The sequence below is a fragment of the Sus scrofa genome, chromosome 7 (genome assembly GCF_054392235.1).
Source record: "Sus scrofa isolate SSC_HxYL_T2T_F1_AM1 chromosome 7, Sscrofa_HxYL_maternal_Yorkshire_Landrace_v2.0, whole genome shotgun sequence".
Taxonomy (NCBI): Eukaryota; Metazoa; Chordata; class Mammalia; order Artiodactyla; family Suidae; genus Sus; species Sus scrofa.
This window is the reverse complement of record NC_139389.1, coordinates 80,705,132-80,717,167: the sequence shown is the minus strand read 5'-3', so window position 1 is coordinate 80,717,167 and position 12,036 is coordinate 80,705,132. Positions and strand designations below refer to the sequence as shown.

General features: G+C 33.0%; 1 protein-coding gene across 10 annotated transcripts in view; it reads left to right on the top strand.

Moving 5' to 3' along the window:
- LOC106504458 (uncharacterized) overlaps positions 1 to 12,036 on the top strand; it is a 1,793,907-nt gene that overhangs the window by 635,436 nt on the left and 1,146,435 nt on the right. For all 10 annotated transcript variants that reach the window (XR_014810743.1, XR_014810742.1, XR_014810741.1 and 7 more), the window contains one exon: positions 8,788 to 8,885. The gene's annotated coding sequence lies outside the window, so the exon portion shown is untranslated. Of the gene's footprint in view, positions 1 to 8,787; positions 8,886 to 12,036 lie in introns of those variants that run through there.

The window sequence follows — 12,036 nt, the reverse complement described above, 5'->3', positions numbered from 1 at the left end:
CTCCAATTCAACCCTAGCCTGGGAACTTCCATGTACTGTACCTATGGCCCTAAGAAGCAAAAAAATCTGATGCCTTGACTTTAGGCAAATGTATTAATTGCCAAAGCAGAAATTACATGAGAAGAGAGAAAAATGAGGAGACCTCATTTGGGGGGCACTATTCTAGATGTCTTTGATCTCTGACAAATTCTTGGTCTCCATTGATGCCACAACTAAACATGCTTCAATTTCTGCTTCCTGCACAGGTACATGATCACACTAGGTACCAGATGGCTGGTTTCCTTTCTTCCTTTTCATGGGTGGCAACGATTCTTTGTCCTTATCTTCATCTGCAAGTAATTTCAAGTCTGGCTATTATTCCCTAATTTCACTTATTAGAAGAATCACTTAGGGCACTGGTTTGCAATTCTTTAATGTTTATTTTAAGCATGTAAAAATCTCTCAATCATGTCTACTGAGGAGCAAAGAAGGCTCAAGATTATGTAAAATCTGTATCTTTCTTTTTCTTTATTGTTTTCATCAGAATAATCTTTTTAACTTTTCATGTGTAATCTCATTTATCATATTAGGATCTCTTCATTCTCTCATAATCAACTGAGGAACAGACATGTCCCTTAAAGCCGTTCACTTCCCATATCAGAGTGACCAGTTTGTGTTCATAGCACACATCATCAGTACCTACCTTCAACAGGAAGGGTTGATGCAGTAGGTACCTTGAAGATCAATGGAATGATAATCTCACTGTTTTCCTATGAGTAAGATCAAAGCTACAGTCTTTTGGCTTCTAGAACTCCCAGGGAACATTTTTTCCTAAATCCTGTCATAGCAACTTACTTATTTACTTCAACTGTTTACTGGAGGCTCTTTGGCACACTGCTTTTTCCCTGCTCTGATCATTTTTTTTTCCTTTTCCTATTAACTCTGTTAATCCCATATATCTTAGCAGTTTGCAGCCATTTGCCTAGCCAGACATTATTAGTTAGGATTCTTTAATATATATAGAATACAAAAAGATAAAGACTGAACTATAAGCCTTTCTTTGTGCCAAATGAACAATGAATTAGGGTTCTGTCTGTTACCCAGGTCATGCTGCTTACTCTTTCTCATTCTCAAGCTCTATGCAGGTAAGAAGAGTGGAACTGTATAATTCCCAGGCATGTAGTATAATGGAAATTCAAATACTATGGATATGTATACCTGAGCATAACTTGTTGGTGCCATTTATGAATTGTGTGGTCAAAGGAAACTTGATTGATAGTAATATTTATGTCATAAATAATAGAATTAACCAGAATAATATCTTCAAAGTTTGCAGTTACTGGCTCATGTAATACATTAATAAAATAGTATAATTATCCTTACTCTCCCCTATAGCTCAATGTATTTCTTGGTATTCACTTATTCATGTATTTGAGAGTTGACTATGCAACAGCCACTGTGCCAAATCCCTTCCATAGGAGGTAATAACAAATATTTAAATGAAGTGATTGAATATATTGTGGTAAATCCTATTATAGAGGTATATACTGATGCACATGGAAGTACAATTGACTCTTGAACAATGCAGGGTGAGACCTTCTACAAATAAGAAATCAAAGAACAACTTATAATTAGGCCTCCATGTCCATGGTTATTCCTTATCCACAGTTTCACAGCTGAGAATTCAACCAGTTGCTAAACATGTAGTACTGTAGTATTGACTATTGAAAAAAAATCCTTACATAAGTAGACTTGTGCCATTAAAACCCATGTTGTTCAGTTTCAATGGTATATACATTTCCTCAATATTTTAATAATTGACCATTATATTGACTTATAAAGGATAGATGTGGCTTATTAAAACTAATCTGAAAGTTAGCATCCTAATGTTCAATCTCCAAGGCTTAATACCACATTCTGCTTCTATTTATGGTGCCATCACATCCTTTTTTCTATACAACATATTTTGTTTAATAATTGTGATATAGTCATATCTAATTTAGTTTATGAATGTGAAGTAGACATATTTTTGTTCATGTTCTGTAAACAGTCACATTTGAGAGATCTTGATATAATCATCTATGTTGTGATTAGTTATTATTTATCTTTAGAGATTATTTAAAACAGACCCGAGTTTAATGGTCTTAGAGGAATTACATTCAGTACCTTGTCTTTGTTTTGTTCTTTTGAGTATAAATTCAAAAGAGTGAATTCATTTTTGCAGTGTAATTCATTTTGTAGTATGATATCCCCCTCTTTTAATAATTAACAACTTATTTTCTTCTCTAACTAAATGTGCCCCAGACTGTTTACACACATATCTTACAAAAATTTCAGTTTCTCTATGAAATATTTTAATGTATCAAGTTAGAGTCTTTGTTTTATCTTAAAAAATAATTTTTAGAGCAGTTTTATATTCACATGAAAATTGAGTGAAAAATATAGAGAGTTCCCACACACTCCCTGACTCTCCCCCAGCTCCCCGCTACACTTCCCCGATATCACCATTCACCACTCCAGTGGTACATTTATTACAAATGATGAACTACAATGACAAATCATTGTTATCTGAAATCCATAGTTTATATTAGTGTTCACTCTTGGGGTTGTACATTCTATGAGTATTAACAAATGTATAATTACATTTATCCTACCATTATAGTGTCAACAAAATAGTTTCTCTGTACTTAAAATTATGCGCGACCTGCCTTCACTAATCAAGGTCATTTTAAGACTTGTAGATCCTCCAAGCAGCTAGTAGCCTAAACAATAAGACAACTGCCTGAGTTGTTTTCCAGAAACTTGGAGTCAGCTGTGTCTAGTTGAAGCTGAGCTGGTTAAGACTGCTTCAAAACACTGACCCTTCAAGTAGGCCTCTAGGTGACGTTTTGAATGCACAGAACTACAATCACCACATCTTTTATCCAATCATTTTTTCCCATGCTCCCCAAGCTCCCCATGCCTCTTACTACCCTGCTTCTTTGTTATTTATCCATAAATACCCTGAGCTCCTTGCCTTCAGAGAAACAAATCTGAGACTAGTTCTCCAGTCTCCTCGCTTGGCCACCTTACAGGTAAACATTCTCTTTGCTACAAACCTCAGTGCTTGCTGTTTTGGCTTGCTGTGCATTGGGCAAGACCAACCTCGTTCAGTAACATACTGTTAATTGTTTCTTTTTGTTTAATTTCTGTATTCAAAATACTACTGTGTCCTGCATGTTTTTCTTATAATTTAAACTTAGTTTAAACTCACTAGTGCATTAGCAGTAACTATCCAAATAGAAACAATTCAGTTCTTTACTTTTTCTGTCATTCTAAGTTCACTGCTTTTAGGTTCAATACAGCAGTTAACTAATGGAAGTAGAAGATAACCATGCCTAAAAAGGGAAGAATCTTATTTTTCAATGAAGATGCAAATATTGATTATGATTTTGAAGTAAAACAATATTTCTGAACTGAAACTACTCTATAATCTGAAATGACTGATCAATATCTGATACTGAGGAATGAACTAAAATTATGAGCATTACTGTTAATTACAATGGTGAGGGTTACTGTTAATTACATGCATTTTAAATTGGCACTGGGGGACCAAACACACTGATATTTTGATATCATTCAATGCAAAATGCTTGTTCAACATTGCGGTAGTAAACTAAATGTGGTAATTTCAAAGTAAACAAAGTCGGATATGGTATTGGGAATAGGGAAAGTGAAAGAGAGAGAATGCATTTTCAAGACTGTTAAAAATAAAAGTAAAATTAATGAAATATAATGTGGAAAAAAGATCAACACACTTATGTTCTAGAACCAGTTTGCTATCACTTAAAATTATCTGTCTCCTATTCTTCAACCATGACATGGAGATTGAATAAGTAGGTTTTTCTTTTTCTTTTTTTTTTTTTTTTTGTCTTCTTCAACTTTAAAATTCTAACCTGTTGGGACAGGAAAAGTCAAACATCTAGTTCAACCGGGCACCTTTAGTAAGTAACTTAAACACATGTTTACTTAAATGCATTTCAATACAAACATATGTAAGAAATTTAGACCTTAAGTGGAGTATTAAACGTAACTTCCCACTATTTTTCTTTTAAAATAAAATCAGTAAACATATGCCAGTGATTGGAATGATTTGATTGTTCCACAGATTTGTGATTTTATATTCTGCATTTAGTTTTGAAATCCAAGTACTTGGAATTATAGGATTTTAGAATTAACAGAGGTATTTTAATTCCATGCCTATCCCAACCTCAATTTAGGATAAGAGTAAAAACTGTGGTCCCAAGAACTTAAATGATTTGTACAGGGTCACATAGCTAATTTATGGCAAAGCTGGAAGAACAAGCTAGATTTCCTGATCTTCAGCCCAGTGACCTTTCCACAATAAGTTTAAAGTCCTTAGCAATTAGTATTGCTTCAGTAATCCATTGATAAGACATTTAATGCTTTATTTGACAGAAATAAGTTTTGACATCCATTAATTCATTTTATTCTTTCAACATCCCTGCAAGGGTATTATCATTCTCATTTTTCTATACACATTAGAACAGATTAAGTAATATGCCCAAGGTCATATAACTAATAAGGAATGAAGTGTGAATTTGAAGCATCACTTTTGCTTGACTTTAGATCCCAACCTCTTCACAGCATCATGTTAACTTCTTCAAGTTTCCATTGAGCGTTAGTATTACAATCATTCTGAAGGGCACCTTAACTTAATCTTTCACATTAGTCTTTATCAGGGCTTAATAATAATCCAAATTTATGATTATTTTCTGGTATTGCTCTATCTCAAGGCTTTGCTTAAAGTGAGGTTCACCTTAAGATATGTTTAATAGTAAATGGGATGCATGTATAGGTAATCAACTAACGTTTATGGCTGATTACTTTAGAAGTGATTCACTCATGTCATGCTATAAATATATTTTTATTGTATTTGAGTGTTGCACACACCTACAAGAATTGTATTGATCATCTTCTTTTTACTCTATCAAGATGGTCTTAATGCTGATCCAAGGTCTAATGTATAACTTTTCTGGGAATCTTAGCATCAACTTTCAGAGTAAAAAGTTGTCACTAGAGGTTTCTCAATGCCTTTCTACTGAATTTCTGAATTAACAACAAATGCAGATTTGTCTTTGATGGCTCTTTTATAGCTGCACGCAGCTGGAGAAAAACCAACTGCCAAGGGAACTCAATTTTCTTTATCATCAGTTTGACATTGGTTAACAGATGGCTTCTGGATACCATGGTAGTCTTCTTAATTTGTCTTTTTATGTAGTGCTGCAAATACTCTTGGTTTATTGCCTGATTATTACATTTACTTCTTTGTCAACAATATACCTCATTGTTTTGGAACATATCCTAGGAGATAGGTTATAAAAGGCAGATATTTGAAGGCTGAACTGCTACCATGCTTTTGAAGCATAAAGCAGGATACATAAAGGTAGGGAAATATGTTAAAATATTTCCTGTCTTAAAATACAGGACACTTTCTCTGAAATATGCCATTTCTCCAGAATACAGTGGATTCTCCATAGCTAATGTTATACAAAATATAGAAGAGAAAAGCCTACCAAAAAAAAAAAAAAGAAAGAAAAAAGAAAGAAAGAAAACAAATACAGAGAAACTTTAAGGTAAAACATCTTTCCGGTTGAACATTAACCTAAAGTTAACTGCAACTGAACTCTTTTTCTCTTCTTTTAGAATTTATGTAATTAGAATTTAAGTTTTACACTTGGGAGAGTGAAAAAAATTTCCATTGTTTCAAAGGGTATGTAAAAATCAGCTTACAGTTGATTGAATCTTTAGCATTCCTTAAAATGCAAATGTGAACCCTTTTTCTGAGTGCTTTGAAAAATTCAAAGAAATGAGCAAACTTTTAAAATACATACAGTTCAAGAGAGCTGATTCAATCAGAAAATATGCATACAGTATTACACATACACACTTTTTCACACATATACAGAAAGAATTCTATGCATCATAAGAGAATTTGCTAATCATTATAGTATGACTATGTTGTCAGTTGTGACAGTAGTATATTGACCACTCAGATATACCAATTAAAGTTATTAATTTTTTAAACTTTAATCTTAGTTTTTAATTTTCATTTATGTAAAAATTAAAATTTAAAAATTTAATTTTTTAAATTTTAATCTTAGTTTTTAATTTTCATTTATGTAAAATTAGTTAAATAGTAATGATTAGGAGTTCCCCGTCATGGCTCAGTAGTTAATGAACCCAACTAGTATCCATGAGGATGCAGTTTCAATCCCTGGCCTTGCTCTGTGGGTTAAGGATCCGGCGTTACCATAAGCTGTGGTGTAGGTGGCAGATGCAGCTCAGATCCCACATTGCTGTGGCTGTAGAGTAGGCCCACAGCAGCTACAGCTCCCATTCGACTCCTAGGCTGGCAATCTCCATATGCGGCGGGTACGTCCTAAAAAGACAAAAGACAAAAAAATAAGAAGAAAAGCTTTCACACAAAAGGTGCAGAATTACACTGTTACTTACAATTATACTTTAACAAAATAAATGACTCATTTCCTTCTTTAATTCTAAAGTAGATTCAAAAGATGTAATGGAGTCAGAAAACTCCCAAAATAGTACTTTGCCATTATGATAGAAGATCTGAACTAATATGGATAGTAATGAATATTCTATTGACATTCATGCTGCCACCTATGGGAAATGAAAATTCTTAGCAATTAATCTAAAATGCAGAAATTGCTATTGCCAATTATGAAAAAAATTATAAGTGGATTTTATTACTATTTAACTTTCAAAGAAGGGTCCATTTGGAAAAACTGTAAATTCTTCAGCTATTCCTTAGAAAACCTGGATTTGGTCTAATCCATTAGACTCATTTCTAAGGAATGTCTTCAGTGTCAAAGTTGTGTATTTGTAATTAAATAATTAAAAATAATACAAAGTGGATTAATTCTAGTATTGTGAAGTCATATGCTAATTGATTTAATAATGCTTCTATTTTTTCATATCCCTTTTCACTTCTGCCCTTTAAACATGTACTATCTTGTTCAAAGTGGTGAGCAAATGAAACTTTTATAACCTCTAGCCTGCCAACATAGTAATGTATTAAAGTGAAAAGAGAAAAACTTTGATTAAGGCACATCTTTGGTTAAAATTCATGTCCTAATACTTGTTATTTGTGTCATACCAAGAAAATAACTGATTTGTCATCAGAAAATTGCACTGGTAGTAACTGCTTTATAGGAATTCCATAAGAAATACTATATGCAAATAGTTTATAGTGCTTAGCAAAGTACCTGACACAATACTGAGTGTCAATAAATAAGTTCTTTCCTTCTAAAATAGTCTCTGTTATGTCAACAAGATCTAAAAAAAAAAAAAGCTAAGTCATGACTCATCCTGTGACTATCTTTTAATCAATGGAATATGGGAAAGGTAATGGGATGTCTCTCCCATGATTGTGTTATGTGTAACTCTCTTGATGACTTTGAAGTAAATAACTATTTTACGAAGCTCAGTTGGCAAGAAACTGAGGGAGGCTTTTAGGAGCTGAAGGCAGCTTCCAACCATGAGACAAAAATTAGGGCCCTTAGTCTATCAGTCCAAGTGAGTCTGGAAACAGAATCTTCCCTAGTCTATCTTCCACATGAGAACCCAGGTTTGGCTATTATTGCAGAGTACCCAGTTAAGATACCCCTAGATTCTGACTCACAGACACTGTGGGATAATAAATTTATGTTTTTTTTAAGCTGCTACCTTTATGCTAATTTGTTATGAAGCTATAAGAAAACTAATCTAGTAAGTTTTCTTGGATAGATTATAGTTTCTTTTTTCTGTACACCTTTTAAAATGTGAAAACCAAATTTATGAATCTTAATTTTTGAAAAGTTAAAATAGCAAAACTTTATACAACATGAGTATCCCTCCCAATCTACATATATATTATCACTTTCATCATACTCCCTAGAGGCAACCACCATCTACTGCTTCATGTTTTTACCGCTGGTGAAATGGTCTTCCAAATTCATAAATTAAAAATTTAATTTTAAGGTTTTTCTAATATTATGTGCAAAAGTGAAATGTTTTATTTGTCCTTGGAGATTTTATTGGTCCTTTAAGATTTTAAAGCTAATGCAAGAAACTGATGTACCATCAATCATTACATCTTAAATTTCATAATATCTGTGTGAACTGAAGAGAAAGGGAAGCAGAGGGCTCAACCAATACACTATATTAATAAACCTGGATTCTTATGCAGTATCGCTATTAACTGGACATATATTACAGAAAACATTTCCTCTTTCTATATCCTTAATTCACTCATTTCAGATTTCATATCACATTTTTTAAAGCATATGCACTTTATGGTTTGTGTGTGTTTTGTCTTTCATAATGGTGCCTGATCATTTTCAAACATGGCTGATCATAAAAATCATACTCCAAGTTTATTATTGTTGTTGTTATTTTCATCATTATCATCAACTAGTCATCTCTGGATATTCTGAATTCAGTAAATTTGAAATGTGGTTATGAAATCTGTATGTTACAGATCAACTTGATTTGGAAACAATTTAGGTATTTTATTTATACACATATAACACTGTAAGATAATGGTCTGCAAGCTACTTTAAGCTACATGATAGAGATAGCAATCACTCTAGTTGTAAAAAAAAAGGGATTGCAAATGAAAACAGTTTAAGAAATCTTTATTTAACATTTGATTCTCCTTTCTCATTTGTTCTATTTTTTATTCTTGCTCTGGAAGTTACTCTTGTATCTTTAACAAACCACATCTCCTCCTTGTCTCCTATCCAGAAAGAAATCCTCCTTCTTCCCTTAGAAGTTCTGATGCTGGGGAAACCTGAGTGTTCTTTGGAAATGTTTAAGCTCACCAGCCAAGTTGGAGCATGCAGGTAAGTGTTTCCAGTCTTCCTTTCTTGTTGGCTTCCTTTCTCCTTAGTGGATCAAACCAGGGAGCTGACAGTTTCTTCCGGTATCCTAATGTAATTAGCAGTATTTCCTATTCAAAAGTTGATTTTGACTTATACATTGTTAACTTATGACATTACATCCTTCAGACATAGCAAATAGTGTCTGTATTTTGTTATAAATATGCAGTGTGTTAATTATACATAACCAGGAAGTTAAGATAGTAGCGGTTCTATAGGTGGAGACTGAACAATCATAGGAGGATCTAACCTCAAATATAAGAACTGGAGCTGCCTTCCTCTCATCTTTCCCAGTTCTTTTAAATAGGTAGATAGCTGGCTAGAATTCACATACCATAACATTTGCCCTTTCAAAGTGCACAATTTATTGTTTTTTAGTGTATACACAAGGTTTTGCAACTAACACTGCTATCTAATTTTGGAACATTTTTATCATCCCCCAAATAAACTCCAGATCCATTAGCACTCCCTTTTTACCCATTTCCCTCAGCCTTGGCCACTAAGCTACTATCTATAGATTTAACTCTCCTGGAAATTTCATATAAATTAAATCATACAACACATGATCTGTTGTGACTGGCTTATTCCACATAAGCTGTTTTCACCTATATTTTAGGTCCTTCATTCCTTTTTATGGCAGAATAAAATTACATTGTATGAGTATATATTTTTTTCCATTCATTAGTTGATGGGCTTAAGGCTTTTCCATTTTTAGACCATTGTAAACAATGCTAATATGAACAGTCCTATACATGGTTTTTAGTATACATATTTTTTTCGTTTATCTTGGGTGTATATCTAGGAGTGAAATTGCTGGGTTATATGTTATATGCTAACTCTATGTCTAACATTTTGAAGAAATGCCAAGCTATTTTCCAAAGTAGCTCTACCATTTTATATTCTCGTCGGCAATGTATGAAGTTTGCAATTTTTCTACATTCTTGTTTACACTTATTGCCTATCTTTTTGATTTTTATTTATTTATTTTTGCTTTCTAGGGGCCACCTGTGGCACATGAAAGTCCCAGGCTAGAGGTTGAATTGGGGCTACAGTTACCGGCCTGTGCCACAGCCACAGCAACACCAGTTTGAACTGTGTCTGTGACCTATACCACAACTCAAGGCAACACCAGATCCTTAACCCATTGAGCTAGGCCAGCAATTGAAACTGCATCTTCATGGATACTAGTCAGGTTTGTAACCCCCTGAGCCACAATAGGAACTCCCCCTTTTAAATTATATTTATTTTATATTTTTGACCATACCTGTAGTATGTGGAAGTTCTCAGGCCAGGGATCAAACCTGTGGCACAACAGCAGCCTGAGCCTCTGCAGTGACACTGCCAGATCCTTAACCTGTTGTGCCACAAGGGGAGTCCTGTCTTTTTTATTTCAACTATTTTAGTGGATATCTTGTGGATTTCATTTGCAATTCCCTAATGATTAATGATATTAATCATCTTTTATGTAGTTATTGACCATTTGTCTATCTTTGAAGGAACATCTGTTTAAAACTTTTGCCCATTTTCTTAAATGAGTTGTCTTTGTATTGCTGAGTATAAGTGTTCTTTTTACATTCTGGATATACATTTCTTATCAGATTCTCAATGGTATCCTTTGAATCAGAAAAAAAATTTTAATTTTGATTAAATCTAATTTATTTATATTTTCTTTTGTTACTTGTGCTTTTGGTATCATATCTAAGAAATCATTGCCTAATTCACAATCAAAAAGATATAAGCTTATGGTTTCTTTTAAGAGCTTTGTAGTTTAAGCTCTTTCATTTAGGCCATTGATCCATTTATAGGTAATTAATACTTTATATGGTCTGAGGTAAGTGGTCGGATTCATTTTTTGCGTGTTGGTATGCACTTATCCTCACACAATTCAATAGTTAAAAAATCTGCTCTTTCCCTCACTGAATTGTCTCAGAACCTCAAAAATCAATTAACCATAAATTTATGTTACCCTTTCTGTATTTACTACTCATATGTACTTTTTGTATGTACCACCTTTATAGTAGGTTTTAAAGTCAGAGTGAGTCCTCCAGTTCTCTTCTTCAAGATGATTTTGGCTTTTCTGGGCCCCTTGAATTTCCATATAAATATTAGGATTAATTTGTCAATTCTTAAAAAAGTGCAGCTAAGATTTTGATAAGAATAGCTTTGAATGTATAGATGGAGTTGGGAAGAATTGATTCATCAGACTTGGGTTACTTCATCCATAAATATGAGTTATCTTATTCATTTAGATCTTCATGATTTCTTTCCTCAGTTTTCTGCATACACATACTATGCATACTTTGTTAGACTTACACTGAAGTATTGTATTTTTTAATGCTATTATGGCTGATTTTTTAAAAATTTCTAATTCCAATTACTCATTGTTGGCATATATGAAAGCAAAGGAGTGTTGTTTCAGACCTTGCATCCTGGGACTTGCTATATTCACTTAGCTCTAAGAGCTGTTTGAGGATTCTTTGGAATTTTCCACATAGACAATCATGTTATTTGCAGATAAAGACTTTTATTTCTTCCTTTTCAATCTGTATATTTAAAAGTTATTTTTAATAGTCTTAACTGCAATAGCTAGGACTTGTAGCACAATACTGAATAGGAATGGAGAGAGAGGTTGACTATTGAATTGTTCTCTAAAGGGGAAAGTCTCTTATCATCAAGTAAAATGTTAGCTGTATTGTTTGTTGTTAGTTTTGTAATTGGTTTATATGTTGCTGAATTTTGTTTGCTAGTATTTTATTGAGGATTTTGGCATTCCTGTTCACAAGAATATTGATGTATAGCTTCTTTTTTTCTTGTGATATATAGCTTTTTTAAAAATTTTTCTTGTGAGGTTTTAGTAGGGCATATTGAATAAATTAGGAAACATATATCCCTCTTCTTTTATTTGGGAAATTATGTGAAGAATTGGTATTGATTTTTCTTTAAATGTTTGATTAGATTTACCAGTGAACTGCCTTGATTTGGGCTTTTCTCTCTGGAAAGTTTTTAAATTACAGATTTGATTTATTTACTTGTTAGAGTTTTTTCAGGTCTTATGTCTTATACTGAGTCATTTTCAGTAGCCTGTTTATTTCTAGAAAAATTTCCATTCTACTTT